Source organism: Poecilia formosa, unplaced genomic scaffold (genome assembly GCF_000485575.1).
Source record: "Poecilia formosa unplaced genomic scaffold, Poecilia_formosa-5.1.2 Scaffold91, whole genome shotgun sequence".
NCBI classification, from domain to species: Eukaryota; Metazoa; Chordata; class Actinopteri; order Cyprinodontiformes; family Poeciliidae; genus Poecilia; species Poecilia formosa.
In genome coordinates this window covers 2,207,369-2,218,196 of record NW_006800030.1, presented here as the reverse complement: position 1 = coordinate 2,218,196, position 10,828 = coordinate 2,207,369, and the positions used below count along the sequence as shown (strand labels likewise).

Here is a 10,828-nt window from a genome sequence, read left to right as displayed (position 1 = left end):
TCCAAAAAAGCACACTTTAAGTATATTAATCCTAAGTGTACTTGAAGTATGCTAAAGTATGTTAAAATTTAACAGTATTGTTTTACCACTACCCTGCAGCTATTGCAAGGAGGATGGTGACTTGGAGAAATGGCCACAAATAACCCGCACTAGCAAATTTAGCTACTTCAGTGACTGCTTCCGATTTTCATTATCCACACAATGAAACGAAGACACATAAAGCATTTTGGGTTCTCTCTTCAAGTTTAGAATTTTTTTTTAGGCAAATTCTTTTTGTTTCCTTATCTGTTGGTAGGCAATGAAAACTACCGCTTATCACAGAAATACTGCCTTTTTGTTTCAGGAGCACGTTCAAAACACCTGTTGCTGCCACAAATTAAATTTGGTCTGATTATTAGGGTACAGCCAAGAACAGAATTGTTACCCGAGCTCCGCAAGCGAATCTTTCAGGGCAAGTTGCTCTCTATAACAGGTTAATAGGTGATTCAGTTCAGTTCTAGTCCAGTGGGGAAAAAGATCATAAACTTTATTATTTTTTAAATTCAAACGAAAAATAAAATTCACATCACACCGAGCTAATATTATGTAGTTCTGGTGTTTTGCACTGTCAACACAAAACTGCAGCTCAAAACTCAGACCAGCTTCTCTGCTTTTCTCTTCTTTATTACTGTCAGTTTTTCCGAGAAACGAGTTGTTAGCAGCACTGCTAATTCACGGTCATTCCGTTTCAAAACTTAACACTGTGTTCCTGTCATCCCCTGTGATTAAACTCACAATTACGATCCTCTGTTCTGAGCATCTCTCAGATAGCAGACGGTGTGTCCGTAAACAAGTTTTATAATAACCGAAAAAAGAGATGGAGCTTCTATCAATAATGTAGATTAGCAAAAAGCCCTACAAATTACAGTGAAATACTGCTACTTCCGGTGGGCGCTGGAAGTAAAACCCATAATCGTTTCCACAGTAAATCTCTCAGGAATAAGGTGGATATGGCCAAAAAGAAAAAACCTAATTGCTGTTGGTGGCCCCCTAGTAGCCGCGGTAGGTCATGCTTCACCGGTAATATGAGCGGCTGTGCAATGTGCAGTGAATAAGCAAACCTCCCAAGCATTGGTGGAATATAAGTTAGCAAATCAATGCTAACTTATAGGGAGATTGAACAGAAAGAGGAAGAATAGGAAAAAAAGCTGAGAAAAAGGTATGTTTTCAATTCTCTTGGTAATGTAATGTTTATCAAAAAGATTTGAGAAGCTGCTAATTAGTGTGGTAGTGACCTTGAATGATCCAGTTCAACAGGCAAACATTTATGCTAGTACCTTTGTATTTGTGTGAAACTGAGTTTTAACTTTAAATGAGTTGACTCTTGCGATTGGCCCTACATATTTCTGAGTTTTTGAGGGGGGGGTTTGCTTCAAAAAGATGTGTTTGATTGTTAGACCTTGTCAGACAAGTGTACTGACTTTGATAAAGCAGTATATTAACAAAACACAGTGAAGTAACAGCAGCAGATAACATTATTCCCAAATCCATCACTGATTGTGATGGATTTGGGAGCACTGAACCTGAAGCGGTCCCACTCTTCCTTAAACTCTGGTGCCTTGATTAAGAATTTTCTTTCTTTTCTTTCTTTTTCTTTTTTTTTCCCCGGAAAAGCCGAAATGAACAGTCTGGTCCTTTTTCTCCAAAGCCCAGATAAAATGCTTCTGATGTCTCTGCCTCAGTGGTGGCTTAACACAAGAAATTGTACAGTTTTAGTTCATATCCTGGAATTGTTTTGGGACTCTTGAAGTTCTGGCTCCAGTTGCAGTCCAGTCTCTTTAGTTTGCCTTAAATCTGAATGTACTTTTCTTCACAGTGCTGGAGGATGTCAATAACCATTGACAATCTTCAATAACAATTGTCAATAACAATTGTCAAGTAGCCGTTTGATTTTATAGGCCACAACATGGCCATGACATCACAGTTCTGTAACAAAATCTCTTTTTATGAGACTTGCATAATATTGTAATTATGTTTTTTATAAGCTTTAAGCCATAACTAAATTCTACATATCACTGTGTGTAGTGGATTTATATGAGTTTCATTTTTGATTTACTAAAACACATTACATTATCAATAACATTCTAGCTTATCTATTCTTATTTCAATTCAGAATTTGATTCTGGAAAATCTATCAAGGTAGAACTTTGGTGTTGAGCTTCTGTGTTGTTCATATATGTGATGAAATTTGCCTGCAGTCATGGCCTGAGGCTATGGCTGCCCTAGAGACAAAAGAAGATGGACTGCCACCATCATGTTTAACCATCCTTGACACATCATTGCCCTTATTGTGCCTCTCAATCTGAACACTCGCACACAGACGCACTAGCAACAGCAGTTCAGTGCTGCAGTGCTGGAGCACCATCTGTCAGCCTGGTGTCAAGTGGCCCTTGTCTCCAATGATTATGGGAGCTCCTGCTGCCTCAGGTGGTCCAAGGACCAGCTCAGGGGCCAGGCCAAACCATATGGTCTGTGGGGCATAAGGGAAACCCAGGGGAGAAGCTCTCCTCTGCTGCTACTGGAGAGGATATGAAAAAGCCATGTGTCTATGACTGACTGTTGAAATGTTTCAGTCAAGGCTGATATAAAAGTAAAGGGTTTGACAGACGTCATTCAGTTCGTGAGAAAAGTCATGGAGGACAAGGAATAGAAAGAATAAGGAAGAGAGTCACAAAGGTCAAAATCTGGGCTCTTATATAATTGATCAGAATTGAATCTGATACTAGATGTGTTTGGAAAGTTACATAAAATCGCAAAAAGTTAAAAAAAATGTTAAAGGTTTGAATCAGCTGTACTTTCGTTCCCCCCCATTCATTAAAGCCATAAAACCAACATGTACAGATTATTTCTGAGGTATGTGAAAGTAGATGAGTCAGACACAGAGAAAAATCTGATTTCCAAATGCTTTATTAAATAGTGTTTTATAATCAAAAGCATTGTAATTTTAAGCATGACAAGATGCTTGCTTATTATTTAACCCTAGTTAATTGTGTGTGTGTGTGTGTGTGTGTGTGTGCGTGTAGATTTTGCTTTTTCTGTTTTGGAAAGATGATGCAAATATACACAGTAATTTTGTTATATGATTTTTTTTCAAATTGCTGAATGTGTCATTTTAATAGTTAGACAAGGTTGTGTATTTCTGGGTCGTTTTCTGAAGTGCATTATGTTATTAAGAAGTTCCTTAAAAATCCAGCCACATTTATCAGTCCCTTTAGTATAGCTGCTTAATGCTACTCAGTGTGATGGGGGAAGTAGATGGTATCCTCTCCATCAGCCAAAGGTTAGTGTACCCTAGACAAGTTGCCAGTTCATCACAGGAACTCTTCAGTGGCACACCATAGGGCCAATGTAGAGCACACAGAAACTGAAATCTTTTTGCCACAGAAACGAAAGTCTAAAGTTTAAAGAAGTCCACAAATATATAGATATATAAATAAAAGCAGTTCAAAAAGAATTTTAGTATCTATTTTCAGTATTACCTAGTGAACAATACAATCATTGCAATATTTGATGCATATTATGAAAAAAGCAAAAAGTCTTTCTATATCTTTGTCATCTCTTCTGCCATCATCTGTTGGGGCAGCAGCATCAGACCTAGGGACCTAAAAATATATAGATATATAACAACTCAGGTTGTTGAGAGTCTAAAAAGACTCAACAACCTGATAAAGAAGGCTGGTTTTGTTCTGGGGATGACTGTGGACCTCTGGAGAGGACGATGCAATGAAGGATTCTTCATAAAATTAAGAAAATTATGAACACCCTGACCATCCTCTTCATGAGACTGTCTTGGGAAAACAGAGTGTCATCAGTCAGAGGCTTCTTCAGATACACTGCAATACAGACCGTTACAAGAGATATCTCCTGCCAACAACCATAGCTATCAATAACACTTTGAAGAATCTGACTTGATATGAGTTACAACAATATTTAGTTTCTCTTTAGGATCAATAAAGTATTTTTGAATTAGAATTATAGGAAAGGGATTTATAATTTATTCTTAAACTTGCCAGTTTGCTGGTCTAAATAATTAGCAAATAATGTCTTACATTTCTCTCTTGCTCTCGGCGAAGGCGGACGCTTTTCCCCTCTGCTCCCTTCCTGCCCATGCCTGCCCTGCTTGCTCTGTTTTTGTCAAGTCTTTTTCTATATTTTTGGAGCCTTTCTTTGCACATCATCCAAATCTACAAATTATGGATCTGGTCAACCGGTCTCTCAATGCAATGGATCAAATTTTCTTGATGAGAAGGCTGGGCACAGGAGAGCCCTCTTGTCCTCCGGATACACACGCGGCAGGATTCACCCTGGTTATTCATGATAACAGGATTTCTGCTGTTTGGAGCTTGCAGATACCTAGTTTATTGACAAATTTGTGACGGACTTGGCCGAACTAGCGACCACTCAGACTGTTGGTGTGGACAGAGACGCAAGTTGAATGTGAGTCTTGCTGAGACTCGCAGGCCAGCTGAGGACTCTAATACTCACTTACGAGATGGAATCGATCTTGGAGAAGTTGGTAGTTTCGGCTCAGTGGAACGACCAAACTAATTTGGATAATTGGGAACTGAGATGTATCGGAGAGACTTTAGGGAAGATTAAAATTTATAATCTTCCCGACCTAAGACATTTTGTTACTGAATTCGCTTTCCCTGTGTCGCCTTGGAAGGACTGCATATTTCCAATCTCCTTGAAGATATGTAAACATAACGCTCCTTCCCACCTCACCCCTCCTGTTAGCCATGAAGCTGTGGAGCAGAGCGCTCCCAAGGACATTCCTCGATAAACAAAACCTTTATCGGACTTGCCGGGAGGCTGAGCAACGTGGTTTCATGGCCCCTAGACGTCACCGCCTTCACTCATGTCTTTGTTTTGCCCTTTGTTTTGTCTGAATATTGCCATCTGCCCTAATGTGTCCTTTCCTCTTTTTCCTTTAGTTTGTTATTTTGTTTGTATTTCCTTTTAATTCATGTAAAGCATTTTGAATTGCCTTGTTGCTGAAAATGTGCTATATAAATAAAAATACCTTGCCTTACCTTACCTCAGGTTAATTATCTTTGTTCAGATTTGTGTGTTTGTGTGTGTGTTTCGGAAACCAACTCAATTTGGTTTTATTTTGACAAGTTTATTAAATGAGTGCCCTGTTGTTGAAAGACACTGGATATTTGTGATCCTATTTGCTATCAAATTAAATCGAAAGTATAAGTTATGATTCATGAATGATGGCTGCTATGTGTTGCACTGTACAGGTGTCTATTTCCATTTGTCTAACATATTTGAACAGCATCCATTAGTGGAAAGTGCCCCCTAACATATAAAAATGTTTGAGTGATAAATTGAGCTGTGGTCGAGGGCCTCACAAAAACATTCCAAGGCCTTAAAGTGATTCCTGGTCCACACTTTGAACACCCCTTTAAGTAAACTGGCAAGAACTCTTTGTTACTTCTCACATTATCCCTTTTCTTTTGATGCCACAATTACTACCTCACTGTTTCTCTGATCCTGAGTTTAAATACTTCTGGTAGTTAGTGAGGCCTTTGTGTGCCAGAACACAGGCAGGCTTACACAGATCCGTGAGCAGTAAACAGATTTCAAGTTAAAATTGGTTTATATTATGTATTTTAACTTAAATTATTATGCATATAATATAACTTTTTGGATTTTTATTGAATTTTAATTACCTAGTCTATATTACTATGTAATACAATGTTTGTCTGTATTACAAAGAGGCTTTGTTTGTTTAACAAAATGCAAATATTAGAATCAATTCCATACTCACTTTTTTAAACTTGGGATTAAAAAGTTGTACTTTACCAGTAACAGCATGTTGTTTGATACATTACCTTGAGAAAAATAAATATACTAAACATATTAAATCTTAACATACTTGAAGCCAGACTACTGTAATCATCTTTATACTTCAAGTTTATTAAGGATAAATTAACTTCAAGCGTGTTATTTTGGAACAGCTAATTTTGTGTTTAATTTAGCTGTAATTAAATTGTAGAAAATCACAATTTAAAGTGTACTATGTATACTATTGCATGCTTTTTTGGAACAACTACAGTTATATTCTGTACACTTTAAATCTAAGGCTTTTTATGTCATATAAACGTGTTTCATTAGTAAATCTTAAGCGTACCATTTTTGTGAATGAATTACATTTAAAATATATTTAGAATGTCTTCTAAATACATAAGAATGATATATTATATATATTAGTACTGTGATAACAGTATGCTCCAATTAACTTTTGATTTTTTGTAATTGCTAATGAAGTACACTTTTTAACTACTTAACGTATTTTATAATTCTGCTTTTCCACTTTGTACATTGCATGCTTCACTACATATTACAGTACTGCAAGCATATTAGGATACCAGTATACAGAAGGGCGAATTACTTTCCAGGTAAAAAAAATTACTTTGCGTATTCAATATGTTCACATTTTTCAAGAGGACATTACCAATATACTATGACAGAATTGTACAAACTTTCAATATATTAAATGTTTACCGACAATATGCTCAATAAAAATAACTTTTTATCGGTAAGATTGGTAAACTTTAGAGAAAATGTGAAAAATATTTCTCCAAGAACAGAATATTGTTTTAATTCAATGTCACAGTATTCCAGTATTACTCCAGACAAACTAACATTTCTCCTTCCTAAGAACAGTGAGGATCAATGAGAGAACATTCCTGTTCACAGGGAGTCAGACAGGGCAGGTGGAAAATGGGTCAGAGGTCACGGAGTCGATCAAATCCTGAGTACCTCAGATCTGTGTGTGGACATGGTGTGTGGAGAATTTAAGATCAGAGGTTGCTGCTTATGAACGTTTAGGTTAGCTTTTCATTTTTTCCCTTTGCACATTATAAATTATATTTACATTTTATTTTATGTGGCATAATCTTAGCTGTTTATAATGACTTTCAACAATTATTTTTATCTGTCACTAGGAGCACATTCAACAAATTTACAGCAGACACAGCAAGTGGTGGAGCAACGTTTGGAACGGGATCCAGGCCAGATTCTTGAGGTACTCAGCCATTGTGCCATTTCTCCAACATCACCTCCTGTCCCTGGCCAGCCATCCTGGAGCATCTACCAGAGGTCCAAAGAGATGATGTCTTCTGTGGTGGAGAGGAAGAGTTCCATGCAACAGCCACCTTGTTGCATTTCAACCCTACCACGAATTACACACTGGAGGCAGGAGTCCTGCGTCTCATCAGTAGCATCTGGAATGACCTGCATGCTCTTGTTGACCTTCCAGGTTAAGGTGAAGACAACAGGCAACATACAGACAGTTTATGTATTGGCAGTGTTGGACTCTGGGTTCTGGCCACAGAGCAGTCATCCCAAGCTGGTGTGTTTGGACAATACAGGACAGATTTCCAGATCTGTATGGGGATTTATTCCACGCTGAATATTGCTGCAGTGTTGTGTCCTTTTAAAATTTTTAATGCTTTCTGTCTGCATATAAATATTTTGCATATTCAAATTTCGAATACATTTGTTGTGAATACTTCTCATAAAGGGTTTAATTTTTAATATGTGGGTTAGAGTTGCTGCTGACTGACTCATTTGTTAAGTGGTAAAAGGTACAAAGGACAAGTTAAATATATGAATATGTTGGTAATTTTTTTCCTTAATTTATTGAATGCTAGTGAAAAGGAGGCAAACAGTAGTTTGTAGCTAAGCTTATTATGCTTAAATGGTTGATAATCTCACACAGTCTACTCACCTCTCTTGAAGACCTGGGTTATAAATTAACACTCTTGCTTTTCTCTCTCTTTTCTTTTTGAAAACCTGATTTTATATCTTTTCTTAGCAGCATAGTAACTGCGACAATCGTTCGTGTCTTCCACTGACTGCTGCTGAACAGCCACTCTCAAGTGCTCCGAGGAACGAACCATTTAATGCAGATAGGGGGTGTTCAGGTCAAATATGGATGTGTGTGTGTTTTTGTTTGTTTTTATCTAGGAGTGGGAACATTAAATTTTTACTGCTAAAAACAATCTTTGAAAATACAATATGATTAATTTTGTAATTGACAGGGCCCCGATTTTTATTTTCTATGAACAAAAAATAAATAATTAAATTGTGGAGGGCCCCCTGTTGGTCAGGACCCCTAGAATTGTCATCTCTTTTCACTGCTATACCACGCCCCTGGGTACAAGATAAGTTATCAAAGCAATGTCACAAAAAAGTATTTATCCTTAAAAGAAAGAGGAAGACTAGAGAAAAAGTCAAGATGAAGGTATGTTTTAATGTGTAATTTGTGGAGCTAATAGAAAATTAGCTTGACAGTGACCTTGAAAGGCCCAGTTCAACAGTCAAACATTTATGCTACAATGTCTGTATTTGTATGAAGCTGAGTTTTAACTTTGAATGAGTTGATTCTCGTGGTTGGCTCTGTATATTTCTGAGGGATTTTTTGCCTTCAAAAAGTGTTTGATGTTTGACAAAAATCATTAAAACTTCTCAATGTTTGACATTGTCAAGCAAAATGTTTTTCCATTAGGCTACTGTAATGCTCAGAACTGAGGACCCGAAATTTCCGTCAGACACAACGTAAAAAATAATAACTTCTTTATTGAGGTTCAGGGTATGGGACAGGCAACCACCAGCAATGGGACAGGAACCTCTGAGGACAGAGAAGCAGGTCAGAGGGTTGTATTCTTGGAGGGGGAGGCCAAAGCTGAATAGAAAAAGTCACTAACCTTAGTGTTGTGGAGGATGAGGGGTCCAGGTAGCACAGTGGTTAGCGACAAGTGGCACACCCAGGGAGGAACAGAGCTAGGAGGACAAGGGGTTGGGGCAGGCAGGACAATGCAAAACTTATCTGAGGGTCAGGCGAAGAGCGGTGGTCAGGGCACGGAAAAAGGGTCGAACACGTGCAAGCAATATCAGGCAGACAAAATCCAAGGGCGAGGCAGGAGGCAGAGGTCAAAAGGCAGAAACGGGGTCGAGTCCAGAAAACAGAAGCCAGTGAAGAATCCAACGTGGGCTAGACAAGGCAGGAAAAGCCAAGGGACAAAAAACATGTTCGAGATCGTGGTCAGGTCAGGAAGAAATGCTGGATATCTACTCACACTGAGGCTTTCAAAAATATGGCACCGTCTGCCTGCCTGAGAGCTGAATATAACTGCTGGTGAACAGGTGGAAGACATGAGCCTGATTGTGCTCCAGTGCAGCAGCATGCAGGTGAACCAGATGAGCTTGATGAGAGGTGAGTACTGAGGAGAAAAACATAGCAGGCAGACGGGCCAGAAACATGACAGCTACATGGCTACTACATGAATATATCAATGAGGTATTCTAAGCTGTAGTTGAAGATATGTTGTTTGCTGCTGATAATTTATACATCTAAAACAAACAGTATTTTTACATCAACTTGTAAGGTATGCGAAACTTGTTTGAACGCTTAGAATCAGCCTGGTACCGGTCCATATTCTCAAGTGAGAAAGACTCACCTAGTATACATAACATTTTTATCTATTGTAATTAGACTTAAGATATATTAATTTAATCAAGGAATGTCATGAATATGTGTGTATGTATTCCACCTTAAGTTAGGCTGCACCAACTGCAGTTTTCTGGTCATTTGCCGATTACCAATCTTTAAAACAGCCTGACCTGCCGATTCTGATTTTGGCCGATACCAGTTTTTTTTTTTACTGAAATGTTGCTAAATGTAGCAAGAAAGTCACTGAGTCAGCAACAATGGGGCGAATATTGTTAACTGCAAACATGCAGACATGACCTGGTGGGGCAGTCTGACAGTCAACCTTTTCACTGTGGAGCAGAAGAGGACAGAGGCTGATTTTTAAAACTTTGCTGACGAATATAAGCTTTTTACCATCTTCAACACAGAGCCTCTAAAATGACACACACACAAATTAGAATCTGGATATTTTTCTATAAAAACCCTGGTGCTTTGAGTGTTGAATTTAGTTATGATACTTCTCAGATCTTCATTATTTCTACCTACTTATAGATTCTCAACCATCCAGGACATGGCAAAACCTAAACGATTTAAACATAAAGCAACTTTGGAAGTTAGAATATAATTAACACATAACTAGTATTGAGAGCCACCACAATAAATCAATATGAGGAATTTTATCAAGTGGAGGTACTCATTTAAACTTTTTATTTATAGCCTTAAATTTTTGTAAAGGCGTACCAGAGAATATATCTGTGCCACTGAACCAAGTTCATATCTAAACATTCAAATTTTAGTTTGACTTTTAATAGGTCTTAATAGTTTGCTTACTGAGAAAAAAACATGTCTGAGCATTAACACTTGCTACTCATTTTTGTTCCTGCAGTGTGAACACATTAAAAACTTTTTAAACCACATTTTCAGTTACATTTCACTGTAACTTTGTTGACCTCCCCCAAACTGCTCTCAAAAAAATCTCTTTGCTTATTGTCCCCCCAATAATGAAATGGGATTTCCTTCCTTGGTGGGAGGGAGGGTGTGCACCTTCTCCTTACTTCTTGCTTGTTGCTCCGTGGACAGTGTTCATAGTTGAGTTAATAGTTTACCATTAGGGCATTGACTTAATTGCTATTAAGTATTACAGTGGTGGTTTCTGACATGGAGAATATGGGCAACCGCCCAGGACATTATTTTTTTTATGGGTGGCATGAGACCTCCGTGGATGGTGGTGTAACCGGAACCTTTTCTGCGTTGTGCTGGTTATTGAGTGAACAGGCCGTGACGCAGTTTATCTTTTAAAAGATGATTCTCGGTTTATTTCTGACGAGAATACAGACAAAACAA

General features: G+C 38.0%; 1 long non-coding RNA gene across 1 annotated transcript in view; it reads left to right on the top strand.

Annotated features, from left to right (window-relative positions):
• LOC107836832 (uncharacterized) overlaps positions 1 to 10,828 on the top strand; it is a 19,243-nt gene that overhangs the window by 1,863 nt on the left and 6,552 nt on the right. The window contains exon 2 of the long non-coding RNA XR_001662799.1: positions 1,492 to 1,495. This is a non-coding gene — a long non-coding RNA (uncharacterized LOC107836832). The remainder of the gene's footprint in view (positions 1 to 1,491; positions 1,496 to 10,828) is intronic.